General features: G+C 40.3%; 1 protein-coding gene across 6 annotated transcripts in view; it reads left to right on the top strand.

The window, feature by feature from the left end:
- Positions 1-20,658, top strand: part of Csmd3 (CUB and Sushi multiple domains 3) — a 1,154,880-nt gene that overhangs the window by 159,705 nt on the left and 974,517 nt on the right. The gene's annotated exons all lie outside the window — the stretch shown is intronic.

Here is a 20,658-nt window from a genome sequence, read left to right as displayed (position 1 = left end):
AAAATGTAGGGAGGACTTCCCTCTGAACATTTAGGCTACACTTTTTTTTTCCTGTCACCCTCAGATGACAAATATCTAATACCAAATATCATAACCATTTAAGGAAAAGTCATAAGCACAATTTCACTATTTGTTCCATTATAAGTTATAGTACCATAGCCAATATATGCATTCTATCATCGACCCAAATATTACAAGGTTCTTGGTTGTATTTATTTATTGACTCTTCAGCTCATTAATCTGAATTGATAAAATTGTTAAAATATTTCCCCAGTTACCTTTTACTATAATACTATCCCTGATATTTTGTCATTGTCTTGAATCATGATTATATGCTTCATGCCTCCAGTGTAAATAGGCCATGCTTGATTTATTGTCATATAACATGTAACTATAAATATCAGCTTTTTCACATAATTTTAAACCATAGTAGGGAATTTTGTTTCAGTAGGAGATTTCCTATATATTTTTATTATTTTTAAGGATTGTCAAAAGAAAGTAAAATTTTCAGATAATTCAAATGCAAACAGGTTACTATAATGAGACACCACTATGAACATGCCATAGATATAATATACTGACTAGCATGCTGAGTGTGGAGAAATGGAATTTGATTGTGAGTCATAGCATTGATGAATATAATGTGTGCTGAATATCCTTATGTTCCAGATATTAACATGCACTTTGTTATCTAGCTTTCAAAGCACTATGGAATTTTAGTAATATAAACACTTTTAATTTAAAAACAAATTTCTCAGCTCTCCTTCTTTCCCTGTCTTCTCTTCCTCATTTTTTTCCTCACACATTTTCCTGTTCCATTCTATGCTATTCTCTCTTCTCTTTCTTCCTACATCCCTGTTCATATTCACTTACTTTAATATCATTAAAAGCTATACTATGCTACAATAGTCTTTCCACTTAATGTGATGACTTTTATATTATTTGTTTTTCCAGGTAAAAGTTTTAAATATTATAATAAGTAGATAAGTAATATTAAAATATATATTATTTAAATCCATTCATTAGCCATTTAGGGATAATGTAGATCAAATCTTCCAGAAATGGTATCATATAATTAGATAATGTTAAAGGTGTCATTCATATAGACTGGCCTACTCTGATTGTTTTAAAATATAACAAGATAGAATATAATAAGATACAACAAAACTCTTATATTGGAGTTGGACAAGTCAAATAGAGGGAAAAGACCACAAGAGATGGCACATTCCCACATTCAGGAATCCCATAAAAACACTAAAGTGGAAGTCATAACATATATGCAGAGGACCTGATGCAACATGTGCAGGTGCTATGCATGCTGTCCCAGTCTCTGTGACTTCATATGAGCTTTGATCATATCAATTTACAGGGCCTTGTTTTCTTGGTATCTTCAGTCCCTCTGGCTCTTATAATTCTTTCTGCTTCCTCTTCAGGGTTCTCTGAGCCCTGAGGGGTGGGATTTGTTGTAGAAATCTCATTGAAGGCTGAGTGCTCCAACGTATCTCACTCTCTGTAATAATGTCTGTCTGTGGGTCTTTGTGTTTGTTCCTCTCTGCCACAGTAGGAAGCTTCATTGATGATAGCTGAATGGCTGAGCAAGGCACTGCCATATGAATTTATCACAATGTCACTAGGAATCATTTTATTGCTCCCTTTTTTTTTTTTTTTTTTTTTTTTTTTTTTGGTTTTTCGAGACAGGGTTTCTCTGTGTAGCTTTGCGCCTTTTCCTGGAACTCACTTGGTAGCCCAGGCTGGCCTCAAACTCACAGAGATCCGCCTGGCTCTGCCTCCCAAGTGCTGGGATTAAAGGCATGCGCCACCACCGCCCGGCTGCTACTTTTTTTTTAAGAACAGTAGTATTTGTTTTACTCTCAATCCTAAGCCTATATGGTCTCTGATTTTTGGTCAACAAAGAAGTTTAGGTTATGGGTTCCTTCTTGTGAATAGGGCCTTAAGTCAAATCAGGAATTGGTTGGTTTCTCTCACATGCTTTGTGCCACCCTTGTCCTAGCACACCTTGTAAGACAAATCTTAAAAAGATCTTAATAAAAACAAACCTGGAGCCAGGTATTGAGGTGAATGCTGAAAGATCAGAGAAGCAGAACAAGCCATAGCTAACCTCACCTTGCCAACTTCTCAGCTGACCCTGTTGCCTCAAACTGGAAGCCTCTGAGTCTTCATCCGAATTAATCTCAGCTGAATTGCTGCTAAAAGCCTAAAAGCTTAAAAGCCTCTAATTCCTGGTCCACATGCCTTATATACCTTTCTACTTCCTGCCTTCACTTCCTGGGATTAAAGACGTGTCTTTTCTAAACAAGACATGAGATCTCAAGTGCTGGGATTAAAGGTGTGTGCCACCATATCTGGCTCTGTTTCCAGTGTGGCCTTGAACTCACAGAGATCCGGATGGATCTCTGCCTCTGGAATGCTAGGATAAAGGGTGAGTGCCACTACTGTTTGGCCTCTTTGTCTAATCTAGTGGCTGTTCTGTTCTCTGACCCCAGATAAGTTTTTATTAGTATACACAAGTGTGTTATGTCTGGGGTACAAGTGTGGTGTTATCAGATCACGAACAACTGGCTCAGCCGAGGTGACATCTGATTTGTATGTGTATGAAAGAGTTCTTGTTGTGTGCCTTTAATGTTTACATGTGTTATCTTCTAGTACTTTCATAGCTGGATCCAGCTAGCCTAAGCCACAACACAGTTCATATACTTCCTCAAATTGTTAGACTAACTAGGTCTCTAAGGGCTTGTAGATCGTGGAATGAGTGTGTGATACTCTCTTGCTCCACTCAACTGTATATAGAGTTCACTATCTCAGTCTTTAACTTCTCTTGGCACATTCAATGGCGAGTGGTGTGGGTTGTATGGTGTTTTTACAGCAATGATGCTCTTTCGCTTCAGTTGTGGAGTATAACACAATTAACATATAAGAGGATACCTGCAGACTACCTAATTGTTTTCCCAGAATTTTATTAGTTAGATGTGGTTGTTCATGGATTCCTATGTTGAACCTTAAGGCCAGCTAACTCATATTATATGTAATCTAAATCCTGATCACTGACAACTTCATGGGTGATAAGAGATGACCTTTCTTGCACTGTTTCCATTATTTGTGAATCGCAAATTCATTTAGTCCTATGGCTTTGTCAAAATAAATTTCTGATATTTATATGTTTAGGTCAGGAGGCTTCTTACTATATTAAGAGCATAGCCCTAAACTATCCAAGGCTTGTTCAACGATGCTCGTGACATTCGCATTTAAAGTTATTACATAAACTCTCCTAAGTCCCATATTCGCGTTCCGTGTACTCACCCCAGACGTCGCTAGAACTGCCCTCCCCTATTTTTGTCCTTGCACCTTCATCTTGTCCATTTGGTTATAGATAGCTCCCTCACACCGATACCGTCCGAGCTGTAGATAAACGAATAACAAACCTTGCAATGTTGTAGTATCTTCTCTAGAAACATGTGTCGTTATAGAATTTTCCTTGAAACGCCTTTTCAATAAATTGATGCGTTAATCACTGTGTACCCTTGAGTGTAGAGTCACTTTAACGTCAACACAATAAAACTAACAGACCCGGTAGCCCTGCCTTTGTTCTTACACCACCTTTCCATGGAATGGCGGTGACACCTTAGGCCCGTGACACCCTGCGGTTATAATTGAACTTATAATAGCTAATGCGTGACAACCTATGCCGTGGACACCTGCCGTTGGACAGCGCCACTTACTTAAGTTGAATGGTGTCTTACGTGTTAAGCCATATTAAGTCATGTCTGTTGCTTGTATTCTGGAAACTGTCTTCAGATATGCCCATGGCTATTGCCTCCTATGCCCCACTGTAGCATGAATCTTAAAAGTTCTTATATATATAAAATCAAAATACGCGTGAGCCAGGGATGGTTCTTTTTGAGCGTTTCTAGTTACAAACGTTCGTGATTGCTATTTTATAAATTTAGTTAAGTTGTAAGTGGAAGTCAGTATGAAACAGAATGAGCCACAAGTCTTAACCGTCACCTGATTTTATGACATTTAACCTCAGCTGTTGCGAATATTTTCGTCAGACTGGAGCTATCTGTTGTTCCTATATCTAATCGCTCTCTTCACTTCAGTATCTGAACCTGCTCTGCTCTCCCAAATGCCTTCGCAATTCACAAGCCTTAACCTAGCCCCAAATGCTTAACCAGCAAATGCTTCTGTTTCTGGTCCCATCCCACTCTCAGTTTGCCCTGCCTTTATATACCTTTCTGCTTTCTACCACCACTCCTGGCGATCCTACCAAATCCAAAGCTCCCTCTGCTCTTTCTGGTGTATTAAAGGCCCTTTTCAAAAGTGCTGGAGTCGGGAAGTCTCCCCGCGGCAAATGGGTCATTAACAAAGCAAGTAATATGAAGCGTTTGCAGAAAATACTAAGTACCTTCCTTCTTGGTGATTTAAGTCTAGGCAAGACAAAGGTGGCGCCGCCTTTATCCCAGCACTCGGTGACGGCAGAGCCAGGCAGATCTTCTGTGAAGTGAGGTTACATGAAGCTGGTGTTTTCCCCAAAGAACAGCCAAAGCGAGGCGAGCAAACCGGTCTACCATGTGAAGCTTCAAGGGTGATTCAAACCGCAAAAGCCTACACAGAGAGATACCCCAGGCCTTTCCGTACTCTCGATAAAGTAACCAATAACCACACAAAAAGAAAATAAAGAAACCAAAATCAAAGATACTTACACAGGCGAGCTATTTCCTCATCGTGAGATCGTGGGAGAGGGCCTAGGTTGTGAAGCCAGCTCTCGAGTGCTAAGGCACATACACAGTGCGTAGGGTTCTTAGTATTCCATCACACTCTAGGGATGAAGACGGCTCAAAGCCCTATCAACTATAGAGACAACCCCATGGTTTCTGCGAATAATACCTAGATTAAAGATAAGAACAAAAATATCTCATGAGACAAATAACACTGAGAATAGGTCAGTCTGTATGTCCTACCCATCTCTTCTGCTACGTCGAGTGATCCATTTACACTACATGGCTATATTCTCTGGGACACTCTCATGGTGAATGCTTATCGTGGGTGCGGAAAAGGCTTGCTTGCGTGCTAGCCTACTCTAGTCTGCCATCTACTTTTTCATTCAGGTCTATATTACTTGCTGGCTGCTCGGTAGTCCTCTCACATCTCCAAGATTATATAATAGATTTAATGTTTAAGATGCACGACTATTTCGCTCTGGATCGATATTATTATTGTTAGTCCGCCCAGTTCATCACAGGGACACAATACACAACCCCACTGCACACAGAAAACTGGACGAGACACTGGCACATGTAGACAGACGCTCAGCAAAGGGGTTTAACATCATTTCATTGACAAATATTTTTTCACTAAAACGGCCAATTTTACAATAGTAATTTAATAGACATATAAATAGTTCTACTCGAGCGTCCGTGGGCTAGGTGAGTCATATTTAATGCGTTAGGTATGTTGTTGTGGTTGTGTGATCCATTGTTAGATTTTTGAAGTTTTCCCTTTGCATCAAGTGTTTGTTCTGATGTCACTTAGCACCCAAGCAATAACCCCGCCATCCATTCCATGTCCTTTCATCCCAGTACTCATTCCTCACCATCTCCCAACCCATCCCCCAGTTCTTTCATCCCACGCACCCCCTGTGCTCGTATTCTGCATGTAGAGGTCACGAGTTGATGTTCCATCCTTGTTCCACCTAGTGAAATCTCTTCCCTTATTCATAACTTCCGCGTTCTCCTTTCTCCAGTCGGAACCGTTTTTTGACGCATTCCATGCGTCTCCTCTCATCGCGATGGTCTTACCTTTATAGCTTTGACCTGACGCTGTGCCTCTTTGGAAACTGCCACTCGTGTCTTCTGTGATTCCACGGCTCTGCCACCATTTCAACAGATCTTCCTTTGTCGCTTCTAGTCTCTCCCAAGTTGCTGGAGTCATTGAACTGTCGTGTGGGGTCCATCTCTTCTGTTACTTTCGCTTTTTTCACACCCTACTTACTCTTTAGCCAGCCTTACCAAGCGTCTCTCACACTCCAAGACAGTAGTGTGTCCATGCTTAGCTTTCTCAACTAGACTCATTAGGCTCCATGCATTGTCTATGGCTCTACAACTGGGATCTTCAGTTTACCTCTCCTCTCCGCTCCTCCACTATGTGTTGTACCGCACCAGTGAATTTGATATTTTTTTATGGATGTGTGTCAACTGAGGCTCTCGCGGATTTTTTCACTTGCTTTCAAATTTCATCATTGCCCTTGATATATTAACACCTCTGTCAGTAATACATCCCATTGTATAATGTACACATTTTCTTCTATCCATCTTTCAGCTTTGTGGGGATTTCAGCATTCTTGGCCCGAATTCAAAATAAACCAATGAACATAGTCAAGCAAGTTTCTTGTGTATAATTCTAGCATCCTTTAGATATATGCCTTGTTTATTTATTTTATTTATTATTTATTATTTATTATTTATTTTATTATTTATTTATTTTTTTTGTTTTCTCGAGACAGGGTTTCTCTGTTGTAGCTTTGGTGTCCTTTCCTTTGGGAGGCGTCATCTTCGGGGTGCTGGCAAGGGGACACTAGGGCATTACAGTAACGTCAAAACCAATGGGAACTTGATAGCATCCTCGTCTGCTTCCTAGTCTCGCCCCTTCCCGAGTGCCTCGTGGCTTATACCATCCTTTCTTTATTTTTGTTACGAACACGACGAATTTACAGAGACCTATAGAGATGCAGGTGCGCCGACGCACGCCAGTACACATCCGTAGAGAGAGTTGTTACTAAAGCCCTGCAGTGAGCCTTGTCTCCAGGCATAATATCAGCCTCACCCCCCTTCCCCATTTTCTGCCCGCGTTGAGACAGCACACGGAACCCGTGGCCATATGATATGTGCCGTCTTTTTTATATCTAGTTGTTATGGCTAGCGTCAAGACTATACATACATGTTGTGCTAAGCACTGCTAACCCAAGCCGATTTTTCTGTTACTGGGTGCCATCATGCAATCGACTTCACATACTTTTTCCGATTTGTGGCAGCCCGTCCTGCGATCCCTTAGTGTAGTTATTTTCCAATTCAGTTATTCATGAATAGGGTACCGTCTCATGCGAAGAGTCTGTATAAAGACTCTTTGATAGTGGGGCCCTACTTCAGGCTAGACCGAAGTGGCCAACGACTATCTCGATGCACGGTTTCGCTTTTCTCTCTGTTTGGCGGTGGAACAAATCCTTGAGGAATCTCGGCCTCAGTATACCTTAGGTTTTGTCTGTCTATAGTGCACAGGGATGTGCGCCGTTTAGGGGACGACTGGGCATGCTGTAGGCAGCATGAGGCTTTATACCCCTGGCTAGCTCATCCTTCCCCAAGGGAGCTGAGAACACACATATACTGTAGATCTCTCGTGACTCACTATCCAGGCTGATAGATAGCTGCCTCAGACTACTGTCCTTCCGCCTCTAAGCCATTTGCGGGCCTTTCTGTAGTGGTACATTCCTCGGCTTCGTGTGGAGACTTGCGTCCGAGCTCGCCTTCACGCAAGGTAAGAAGCTCTCTCGTTCACCTCGATTCCTCTATCATATTGATGAGCGCCATGCTCCTCAGTTGATTCCGTCATACTCTTTGTCTCTCTGTCTTCAACACAGTCAACATGGAATGATACCACTGGAATTCGCGTGAGAGTGGAGGCGTGTATGCTCTCTGCACTCTAAATCATAAGGGCCCGCATTTCTACACAGAGTTTCTGAGTATCTATTATATTTGCTCTATCTATCTATCTAGTCCTTGTCTGATTCTCATCTCTTAGCCAATTCTTTTAGATTTTTGTACAGAACTATGATATAGTGTTCTGTCTGCAGCCCAGATACGAGGTCAAGACCAGATTTCTCTTAGTGAGCAAAGTCTCAAAGTGGCTGTGTAAGGCCACTCTCTATGTGGGCTTGCCTGGGAACTTGAATATCTTTGAGGATTATAGCGCACTCGACCACGTCTCTAATTCTGACCATCTCTCCAGCACGCTAATTTATTATTTGTATGGTTCTTTGTATGTTATTCTCATAGAGTATTTATTTTACCATAGAGGGTTCTCAGCGCTCCATTGACTACGCGAACGATTACTTTGCAATGTTATGTTTCATCACGTCTTCGAAGGGCCAGATATAGACAATTCTTTGAAGTAAGAGCATTCAGATATTACACCTGGAACACCCAGGTGATTACAGATTGGCATTAAAGTAGCCATGTGCTGTGAGATTATGATTGTGTAGATTTTGATACTCTTGGTTAGGTCCACTATGTTTATGTTAGCAAGCAAGATCTCATATACTTGTCTCGTGTATATTGCCACTTCTGCGTCAAGCTTCCAAATTCATAGATGCGGACTCGATTGAGGACGTGGGATCTTAGCCTAACTGTCATGTGCTTATTATGCTGATGAATGGCCTGTTTCAGAATTCTCGTTTTATATAATAATATATTTCAGAGTTCAAGCTTATTGACGGGTAGACATGGGCTATGATCTCACCACACATTGCATGTCTAAATTCCAATTCGTGAGTCTGGTTTTCTTGCTTTACTCAGCACGAATGCATGATATCGCATGCTAGTTCTTCTCAGTTCATTGTAATCGTGCCAGCTCTCTGTTTAATTGGTTGCTCTCTTAGTGCTATAGCTGTTCTGTTCAATAAACTCTTTTCCTGCAAAACAAGTTCAACGGATCTTCCCTACTTTTTCTTCATTGGGTTCAGATTTTTGTCCCCCTCTCTTTCTGGCACTCTATCTAGTGTCTCCATGTTACAACTGGATGTATCTTGTACAGTCTCCATTTGGAAGTAGTTTTGTTGTAGTATGCGCATTCATAGAAAATGTGCTACTAAAATCTGTGGCACACTTTTTCTCACTATAATGGAGCCTCAATACTTTAACTAGTGAAGGCGAGCAGTGGAGAGGTGACTCCTCTAACTTACATAAACTAGTTGTGCGCTCAGAAAGACTGGCTAGTCCCCTAGCGATCTATGTAAGAGATGGCTCGATGTACTCTGCGTCTCATACATTCCTTCTGTACGGTGTGTGTGTGTCCGGCTCGTCACTCTTCTGTATAAACTAACTCAGAACACTACATGTCTTGGGCCTGTCGCAGGGATGTCTTTCGTGTAGTACTCTTTTTGCTAGTCTAGTCAAGCGTTCTCAGAAGGTTAGGGGATGATCCAGGAGCGTCTTTGTAGCATCAGTGCTCTTTTCATCGGATGGGTGTGAGCCGGTTGGCTCGTGTTGAGCTCTTCACCCCTCATCCATCTTAACCACTAGTAGTCACTAATACAATAGTAACAATAGTATTTTTCCTAAAGATTCGTGTGTTTTCAGCTCTTATGATAATTATGTTCATTACTGGAATCTGCTAGTTGATGATTCTAATACAATGTACATGGTACTCTCACTTTCTGTCCACAATCAGTGCTTGCTAGCATGCCGTAGTTCCAGTGCATTCACCGGCGATTATCCATTGGTGGTGGACTCCAGTGTGGTTTTAGTACAATGCCTAAAGACTTATTCCCACATACATCAAACACACCCTTCATTCATCTACTGGAGATTGCTTATGGCATCAGTGAATAGTACATAGTTTGTTGAGCTGCTTAGCCTCAAACCAAATCTCCGTAAGTCCTCACTCATATGAAAGGTCTAAGCACAATTTAGGAATACATTTGTAGTAGTATTTTAACCTTAGAGACATTATGTTGCGCAGTTCATAGAATTCGTTCTGATAATCGTTAACATAATTAAAATTTCAGCATCTCTACATAGTTCTTTTTAATCACTGAAGGTTCCCTGGCAGACAATTGTTATTAGTTGCGTCTGCACTATTAGTTCATCTATCTCTAATGTTAAATTTTTATAGGGCTCATTCATGAGTTAATTCAGTTTAGTTTTTGTCATCTAACTATCTTACAGGTATTATCAGAACTAAGAGGACAAACTCATTGAAGTTGCCCATCTTTTTTGTTAAGACAAAAGGTGGTTTTTCGACACAGTTCCAAAGACGACCCAGCTCTAATATATGTGCCATTCAATACAGGTATGTCTGGAAAACATGGCCAAGTATAAGAAGATGACTAAACATGTCTCATCTTCTTGACCTTCCTCAACAATCTCCTTAACGTGGTATTCAGCAGTCTAATGCGACACGTAGACATACAAGTGACGTTGGAATAGGTCGAATTGGATGCACTCACAATAAAATAATAGCGATCACTTTTTATTCTGACCCAACAAGAAATATAACCTCTCTTTCTCTTCTTGTCGCCCTCTGTCTTGCGCGAATTTTTAACATGATATTGTTTACAAATTTTAGCTCTTCAGATAAGTTACTTATTTTTTTTTCTTGTTTCATTTATTGGTGCCTCCAAAAGTGTTCCTTTATCGGAGAAGCGCTGCTTGTCACTCTTCTGGCTATACAGAGCTCTCTATAATAGATTTCAATTTACAATTTATGAATAAACTTCCCCTGCTCGACAGTACCTCTTAATAACTGTCTAAACGCCTCTAGACCAGGGCCTCGAACTCATCTCAGATGTGCATCACAGCCTCGCTCTCCTCGCTACAGCGCGTGATATATCTTGTGCTACTCTGTTATACAACTCTGCTACTCTCCCTCTACTTCGCGCTGTATCGTACGTCGACGCAGTGCTGCACCTAAACTTCAGTACTGTTTATAAAGTCTCGCTCTCGTCCTTGTATGTGCGTAGTGCTCGTCTCTAGCTTGATATTCTCGATCTAGACATATGACAGGATCCGCTTCCATACACTTTTTAACGTAGATCGTTATTATTACTGCGTCATCTGGTTGTTTTCTTGTCCTTCCCGAGGCTAAGTACTGTCCGCATCAGCTATCTCAAGCTTGTGGCGGTGGTTCCCTATCATCTCAGTTGTGTCATTATTACTCTCTCTCACACAGTAGCTGGCTATTCTTGTGGTCTGAAGGCGGCCATTTGTGCTTTGCGCTATAGAGATAAATCATATCTCATCATTAAAAAACAGACCTCAAGGTAAATCTTTTAATTCTATTTAAAGCTGTTTACGCAACTCCCTAAACAAGTTCTTGAATGCACTGGATCAAATACAACGTATAATCACTATCCCAATCCATTTCCTCCCTCGCTTGATGTCTCCAAGACCATTGTAATATTTTTTTTCAATGAAGCAGAACTCATTTCTCATTCCTCCTTGGGTGTAATAACCTCATAAACCTACACGGAGTTTCTGATAATGTGCTAATATGAGAATATATCAGAGCGTGAGATGAATCTCTTATATACACTCATCATTGCCATCAGAAGTACACTCTCTAATACATAAAGAGACTACGATTGTCGCTCAGATGGGGATAGACAGTCACATCGAATGACAAGAGTGAAACTCTCTCTCTCCGTTACCAGCTTCCCACATATGCATTCTCTCAAAACTGTATACATATCGTCCTCCTGTGATACATATACATAGACACGGTGACCGTTTGCTCGCCGTTCCCTTATATAAAAAGCTATACTTCTCCCTCATCACATGACCTCACTTATCGCCTCAGATTGAGAGATTCTCATACATTACATGTCCTCTGTGCGCGTCTCTGTCTCTCTCTACTCAACTCTCCTCTCTCATTTCCCGTAACTGCGCGTGTCTGCATAGCCTGCGAGCGAGTGCGTGAGTTAAATATAACTCTGTGATCATGTCCCGTGAATCTTGTACCTGCATCCTTCCTACTAGATGACACATCATTAAAAAGAACCATAAATTCACTGTGGCTCTGGCGGCTCTCGGACATGGAAAGGTGCTCAGCCAACACCAGCTGCCATTTTGACTCTTCTCAGGGAGCGTGTGTCGCGGTGAGTGGACACACACTGTTAATGATAAGCAGGTTCAGATCTATGATCCTCCTCTCTTCTCTGGCACTATCATACATATCGATTCGCAACACAAGACACATATATACTAACACGTACACTCGCCCTTAACTCCTCGCTACTATATACCTATATATAGAGAAGAACAGAGAGCGTGCGAGCGAAGAATCTCTCTCTCTGTGATATTTGCTTACCGTGGTAGTCTCCTTCTGTTTCTTCTCTCTCCTCCTCCCTTCTCTCTCGTTCCTTTTCTATACATATATCCGCTTCCTCGTAATCTCGAGACTATTTTACATTCATATCAATTCTTACTAAACTCCGGAGAAACCATTGATTACTCTCTCTCCTCTCTCCTCAAAGCTCCGCTCTTCTCTCCTCCGCCGAAACGCCAGTTACCTTATTGATATTTAGAATAATAATTAATTTTTTTATCTTTATCCTTTTGAATCCTTTTCATTTTCGTGCACAGTACACAAGTCTTCTTCCCTCGTTCAGCTCTAACTCGTTCTTATTACTCTCCCTTCACATGCCTCCTCTCTTCGTCACATCGTTGACGAGCGAGGTAGCGCTCTTCGCAGTTCTGCTCGACCTCCTCCCACCCCACGACTGCTCCTCCTCGCTAGTGGATTAAAGTGCCCCACCCCCACCTTCCTGGTCTACGTCAATTCTCCTCTCGTTCTTTGTCAGCCACGTCCTCTCTTCCCAACAATACCGGCTCCACCAGTGCGTGTGGGTGCTGTGTATTATATTGGCATCTCTAAATAGTGCGTTGATGAACAACATATTGTTTGATATTTATTCAAAGATCCTCATCTCTCACTATCATACCTCATATTTACTCTATACTATAACAGAATAGTAGATACAAGCTAGTAGATAATGTCCTCACATGCTCTGGTCAGGTAGTCGGTGATGACTCCTTAACGATGTACTCCGCACCTATATAAATACTGCTTAGCATCTTACTCAGCTGCTGGGGAGCTCCATTGCCCAAGCTAGCCAAGTCTTCTAAGGACACCCATCGCTGTTGTATCAATCATGGCCGTACTATGATGCCTCTTCTCTCTCTCATGTGGCGTGGTGTGATTCCTATACAAGTGCAATATGAGCCACTTTCCTTGATGATTTTTTAAGATGTGTACCCGTGGATCGATCAGATCCCCACAGTCTACCATTCCGCCCAGTGATATATCATGGTTTTCTAGTATAATATATATATGAATATAATAATAGAAAGATAATAGATTTATACATATATGAAGAAGACATTGTGAGATTCGGCATTTCACAATAGGCATTTAATATGGCGATTAGCTGAGCCCGGCGCAAATAGAGATCTCGCGCCGATACGAATAGTATGGATGGACTACCAGAAGACAGCTGACTGAAGCTATAGAATCCACAATAATGAGAAATAGAGCACTAAGTGATAATATCGACCTTTAGTGAATTAGATAAATTAACTAAACCAATGAATAATTTCAGCTGGAGTTATCAGTGGCATACAGATCTTCATGGTTCTCTTCCATCCCATTGTGGTGGTCAGCATAAGGAGAAGAAGCACTCCCACACGGCTGCAGATTACCGATTCTTTTATCTCTACATATACCCTAGTCTCCCTACTATTGTTAATCTCCTCGAGACAATCGCGTGAGTACATGATGTGCGAGTAGCAACATCTAGTATCTCTGCTCTCCTTATATACTTGTTATCTCTCCTCTACTATAATTACCCCATATAGACTCCTTAACCATTCTTCTATGCATACCATTATCTCTCCTCTGATCATCTCTCCTCACCCATGCTCTTATATATCTTCTTTGTCTCTCTGATTAACCTCAACACCGTACATAACTGAATGCAACCTCCTCCTATATAGACACATGTCCTGATTAGTTAAGTATATGCTGTCTCTACTTGGTAGCCCAGGAATAAGAGACACATCAATAACACAAACAACATAAGAGACATACAATATGATAACCTCCCAGTGGCTGGAGTGATTACCTGAGAAGTAGGCTCAAATATAATATAATTAAATGTGTTAATATTTGCACTGTTAAAAATGTTTAAATGGAGTTAATAAGTTGATAAGACAAAGGAAGGCTGAATCTGGGCGTGTCATTAGAAAAAAACTAGATGTTTGGCGCCACCACGTCTCCTGGATTACCCGAGTAAGCCGTTCAGTGGCTTAAGAAGCGGACGACTGTTTATTACATTTTTAATTTATGTGCATGTGTGTGTTTTTGTGCTCCTCTTTCAGACACACTGAGGTGGGTAATGCACATGTTGATACCAAGTAATGTGCATTTCCTGCAGCATAACGCCTAAGCATGTAACTGAGGAGTGAGCCCTTTTGCTAATACAGTCAGAGGGAGCTTGAAGTTACTTGTAATATTAATTGACAAAGTGGTTGGTCAATATGGCTCAGGCTTACTAGCTAATAAGCTCTCTCATACTTAAAAATGAACGCTCTTTTACTATGTGAATTTCCATGTGATCTCCAGTAGGATGTCTCATGGCCTGTGACCTGCTGTACCGATCCAACATACATACTATGCCAGGATCCCGCGCTGACTCCATTGAGGCTGCGTGCGAGTCCCTCAACTGCGTTTGTGATCCACCCTTCCGTTCCCATGTCCCTCTCTCCCTCGCTGAACTTCTGCTTGGATATCCAAAGCTCGACTTTCTTTCTGCCTGTCCATCAGTAGGCCCTCCAGCAGCTTCTTGTATTAACACAATGGAGTAGACGACGAATACTACAGCTAATTCCAAATTTACAACATAAGACTCCAGTCTCCACACCTATGCATCCAACTACTAGCCTTCTATGGTATTTTAGTGGCTTGTATATCTGTAGTTACTCTAGAAATGAACCGGATCAGCACGTATCACACGGTTGGTTGGCATTTCCCGAGCACATCGCCAATATTATTCTTTACTACGGAGTGACTGCAAACAGTTAACTCTTCGGTATTGTAGACTAGGTAGATACTTTGCACGCAAGGGCGTCCAAGTCAGTATAGATCTAGAATTTGCGCGTTATTCTGTAGTCCTTATTATATGAGTTGTATTGAGCGCACTCTAAAGCTGACATCCAGATACATATACAGTGCTATCTGAGTCTCGCCTTAAAAAAAAAACCTTCTTATGTCCGCACATGTGTAGGAGTGAGATTACTAGGCAAGAACGAAGTTAATTTAGTATTCCCAAAAAGAAAATTGTGTAGAGTTGAAGTACTTTAATATTAGCGATCCATCTTAGCCTATGAGGACTTATCTTTGGAATACACTAAGTGAGGCGCATTTGGCACTAATTAAAAGCTGCCTCGAGACCTATGAAGAACCACTTTTTATCTGCTTCTATCTAAACTAGCCTAGTATCCCTGTCCCACCCTCAGTTGTTATCTGGTTTCCTGTGGAGGTGAGATGCAGGAAAGTTGTATGTTATCGATCTGTCCAACTGTTTGAGAAATTTTTTTCTGCCGGTAATTGTAAAATTTTTGATTAGACATGAACATAGTCAAGCAAGGCCTCCAGGTTTGTCATGCCAAATGTCTCTCGATCAAGTACGCATGCGCGGACCGACGATCATCACGTGTAGAGCGGTATCAAAAAGACTACAGTCAGCGGATAGACAGGGGAAGTCCCATGGAGCACCAAAGAGCGACCTTTGAGCAATTATACCATAATGCACCAGCATGGGTCCACGCACTATGAGACCTCACACTACCAACACTCACTCACACCACACCACGACACACACCACCACAACCAGTGCTTGCTGATTGATATTTTAGTGTAGATACTTCATGATTTTTCTGAGAGGTAGCTAGAATAGAGATGGAAGTCTGAGTTTACTGAGCACTAGGCATTCCATACATGGGATGACGAAACTTCCATGTTGTCATGACTTCCTGCCAATAAAATGAGAAATCCTCGTTAACTAAACACATTGGCCGTGTGTCCCGGTTTGTGACTGTGGGGGCCTGCAGTTCGACTGTAGTTGAATTTCCGCTGACTGTATACCGTAGAAATTTCAGTGCTCAGGCTGCAAAGTATACTTGATTGAGTCAAGGCCATAAGGCATATAACTGCCATCTCAACTTGTGTTGTGTGTGTGTGTGTGTGTGTGGAAGTTTAAGATGCTCTTTTTTTCCCGTTCCCCGTTTCTCCTAGATCCCTGACATTACTCGGCTTACGTTCTGCTTCCATCTTCAAAGGCAGCAATTGTATCACTTTCACATCTGATTCTGTAATTTTATCTTTCTCGCTAACCACTGCCTCTATTTTGTGAATTCCCTGGAGCTATTCAAATAAGACAGCATGACATCCAACTCTGTAGTTCTTGATTATGTCTGTAGTGTTCCATTAGCCATGTAAGGTGAAATATTAAAGAGTTCTGTAGATCTAAGCGTGGATTCAAAGACCATCAGTCATAGGCTATATCAAATACAATTGAGTTGTCTGGTTTTCATTTGACAAGGTTTCCTGATATACCTGTGCATTAGAAATATTTGAACTTCACTTTTTTTGAGAATTTTTTTTGCTTGTTGTAGAAATACAATCTACATCTTTCAATGTGAGAAATACTTTATTTTTAAGATTTATCTGTTTTTATTTTTTAAAACTAAAATGTAATTACATAATTCCCCTTTTCTTTCCTCCCTCTGATCCCTCCTATGTATAGTTCCCATTGCCTCCTCCCCAAATCTCTTCTGTAATACACACACACACACACATACACACACACACACACACACACACACACACACACACACACACACTTTTCTGTTATATAATATATATGTATAATATATCCTGGAATCATGTGTGTGTGTGTGTGTATTTATATGTATGTATACATACATCCTTGCATAAATATGTAAATGCCAGTTGTTCAGTTTATATAATGATACTTGTATGTATATGTGATTTCAGCGCTTACCACTTGGTATTGGTTAACCAATTAGGGAGCTCATCCAGGGGGAAGATTATTTTTCCCACTCTCAGCATTCATTAATTTGCTATAGTTCTTTGCCTAGGAGTGGGGCCCCATAAAATTTCTGCCTTCCCCATTAGCATGTCTATTGGTGGTGTGCTTCTTCTGGTTTTGTTTAGGCAGTTCGTATTGTTCAGGTATCATTTTTGCAGCTTCCTTGTCCTTTCCGAAGAATACAATCTCACAGCAGGTTTCTGGCTCTTAAAATTTTTATGTTTTTTTTTTCTTGCCTGGTGTTCCCCAAGCCTGAGATACAAGAGTTGTTCTGTAGATGTATCTAATGGGCTGGATGCACCATGGTCCCTGCTTCTTAACCATGTGTTTTTTGTAATGATTTCTGTCTGTGGAAAAGAGAAGTTTCTTTAATGATGTTTATCTGTTGGTGTGAAGATACATATTGACAATGCAGTTAAAAATCACGCTGCTTTAATAAAGTGACAATAGTAGGTTCTTATTTAAGGTCATGACCTCACTAGGTCTCAGTAGTTAGGCTTCCCGTGGCAGGTGTTTTTTCACTCCTGTTGAGCGGGATTTAATTACAATTAGATGCATTATCTATAGAGGTGCAATAGTTATATTCATATCTTGGCAGTGCAGAAACATTTTAATTGAGATAGTTTTAGTGATGACACTGACTGTTATCATAGAATGTTCATCCAGTAACTGATGGAAGCAGATGTAGATAGAGATCCACGGCCAATCACCAGGCCGAGCTCCAGGATTCCAGTCAAAGAGAGAGAAGAGGGATTCTATGAGCAAGGAGCATCAAGGTCATGATGGGGAAACATATAGAGACAACCAAACAAACTAGTGAGAACTCATGAACTTTAGACCAACAGCTGTAAAGCCTCCATGGGCCTGGACTAGGCCCTCCGCATAAGCAAGACAGTTGTGTAGCTTGATCTGCTTAAAGGGTCCCCTGGCAGTAATATCAGGATCCATCCCTGGTGCATGAGCTGGTTTTTTGGAGCCCACTACCTATGGTGGGACACCTTGCACAGCCTTGATGCAGAGAGCTGGGCTTGGACCTGACTCTATTGAACATACCAGGCTCTGCTGACTCCCCATGGGAGGCCATGCCTTGTTGGAAGAGGGAATGGAGGGTGGGTTTTGTGGCAGAAAGCTGGAGGGGCAAGAGGAAGGAAGAGAGGGGGATCTGTGGTTGGTATGTAAAATGAATAAAAAATTCCTTAATAAAAAAAGATCTGGAGAGCAAACATCTACTTAGTGGGTAATAAATAAATAAGGGATATTCATAGATTGGAATCCTGCATAACAGTGATTAATGATTCTATTCTGTTGTCATAGAACAAATACACTATTAAGTCAAAGAATCCAGAGGCAGCATAATTTTTAAGTGTTTCAGTACATATAAATCATTTAAATGTGAAAATCTATTATTTGATAGAAGTCAGGATGATGGCTGTCTCTTTGGAGGAACAATAAACAATGGAACATGAAACCAGAATTCAGTATTATAAGCAATGTTTTATTCCTTAATCAGAAATATGTCAATTCAGCCATTTGTATACTTTTTATTTATATAAACTTTTCTGAAGTACAAAAGTAAGAAAAAAATTGTAATTTTATTACACATCAGTTCACATCCCTTTCTATCAGTGCTTGCCTACATTTAAAAGGTATATTTACCTCAGATATGTAGTTAAGCTTATTTGAAGTTTCAACTTGGAATATTATATCCAGCTAATGCTGACTAATAATTAGAATTGACAGTATTGGTTCTGTAAGAATAATTGAAAATATATGATAGCAAGGCACAGGAAAGCTTGCAGGTGGAATAATGATTACAGATGTTAAAACAGGAGATCCATTAAATGTAATTAAATTGCATTAGAACTTAAAAGTAGAAAGCTTTCTCTAGTTGAAGACAGAAGAGAAGTCAGCTGAAAGGTGAAGCCAACAAGGAGGAAAGATTAGCAGAAAGAAAGAACCATGAGTTCCAGTTCAAACGATGAAGGAAGTAGGCCACAAAAGAAGTAATGGATACAGACAAGGTCCTGAGTCTGAGAACAATTCAATTCTTCAGCCAATGAGGGAGCAGAGAGCTTAATTCCACCACTACATGAGCCAAATTCTGCCAACAGCCTTATTGCTTTGAATTAGAGGCTGATACAGTTCAGAGCCTTCGGAAAGCCATTAAGCCTAAGGGACAACTTAACTGTAGCCTGTGAGACTTTAAGCAGAGAATAAGCTGAGCTGTGCTCTAGGCAGGCCTATATTGAGGTTATAACAAGCATTGTGTAAGTTTGTGGTAACTTGAACCAGGGATTCAAACGTAATGCATCTATTCCTCATTATCAAAGTTTTGCAATATGTGAAACCTAAGGACAATATCATTGAATTCTAAAGTATCTTGGTCATGCTAAGAATGCTACCTGATGTTAATACAAGTGAGATGTGTTTTGGTAACCATATAAGTACAGATGTATTACATGCTTCTGATAACAGATACAACTCTAACCATGGGCCTAGAATATAACTCATGAAATTAAGGTCTGGGTAGAACGTGTGTTTTGTAAATTCTTTGGGTATAAGCATGAGGACCTGATTTTGAATTTTGGCACCCACGTTAAACCCAGAAGTAGCCGTGCATGTCTGTAACATTAGTGTCGAAGGGTGGAACATTGGAAGATAGGAAGACACCTTGAACTCTGGCCAGTCAGACTCATTATCAGTGAGTCCTGGGTTCAGTGAGGAAGACCAGGTTCCCAGAAATAAAGTAGATAATGATCAAGGAATATACCCAATATTGATGCTTGGTCTCCACAAGCACACATGTGCATGAGCAAAGACATGTGCAAACATACTCTCTTGGTACACATAGGAACACACACACACACACACACACACACACCTCACCAACTGTTACTTTACAAAATGGCTTATATCTTAAGGGATGTAGCTTACATAGTAAGAGAACCCTTCAAAGTTATGAATATGTCCTGGAATGTAAAGAAGCTGCTAGAAGATTTGCAAGTCTTTTATTGAAAACATAATGGAAAAGCTCCAAAGAACCCAAATATGTCTTAATATTAAGATAAGTTAACAATGTTGTTTGTGCACACATGCTATGAATTCTTTAAAACCACAGTTCTCAAAATATGATGGATTGAGCTCTAAAGGTAAAGAGATATTTTCTTTTTTCATTAACTTTTTTCTCATATTAAATATTGTTTTCTTTAAGCTATTGCCAGTTATTTAGTAAAATATGATAATGATTAAATTGGTTTTCTTCCTGATGTGTTTTTTGTTTTTGTTTTTATTCTTCTCTCATACATTACATCCCAAATGCACCCTCAAGGTCCATAGTTAAAACAATCTCCATTAATACTTCTGGATATTACTTGCCATTTTTATTGCATTGACATTTCAGGCAAAGTACAAGAAGAATAATGATACTTAAAGCTGCTGTTGTGGTATCATAGCTCAATTAGTGGCTTAGGATGAATCCTAGTAGTCACCAATCACTTTATCATTTACTGATATTAAGAAATAAATAATCCAGTTGCAATTAAGTATGTCATACGCTATTTATGAATTAAAACTGTAACTAACCTGAAGTTATAAATAACTAATTTCATTAAAACTTTACCATATATTAATCCTAAACAAATAGGAAATATGCATAAAAACACCCTTAAGCCTATGGAAGTTGTGTGCTGTCTTAAGGAGAAACAGTTACATATTTTGTGTTGGTAGTTCATTTAGCTACTTTCTGTAATAGAATACCATTT

This window comes from Peromyscus leucopus, chromosome 20 (assembly GCF_004664715.2).
Source record: "Peromyscus leucopus breed LL Stock chromosome 20, UCI_PerLeu_2.1, whole genome shotgun sequence".
Classification (NCBI taxonomy): Eukaryota; Metazoa; Chordata; class Mammalia; order Rodentia; family Cricetidae; genus Peromyscus; species Peromyscus leucopus.
This window is presented reverse-complemented; position numbering and strand designations above follow the sequence as displayed.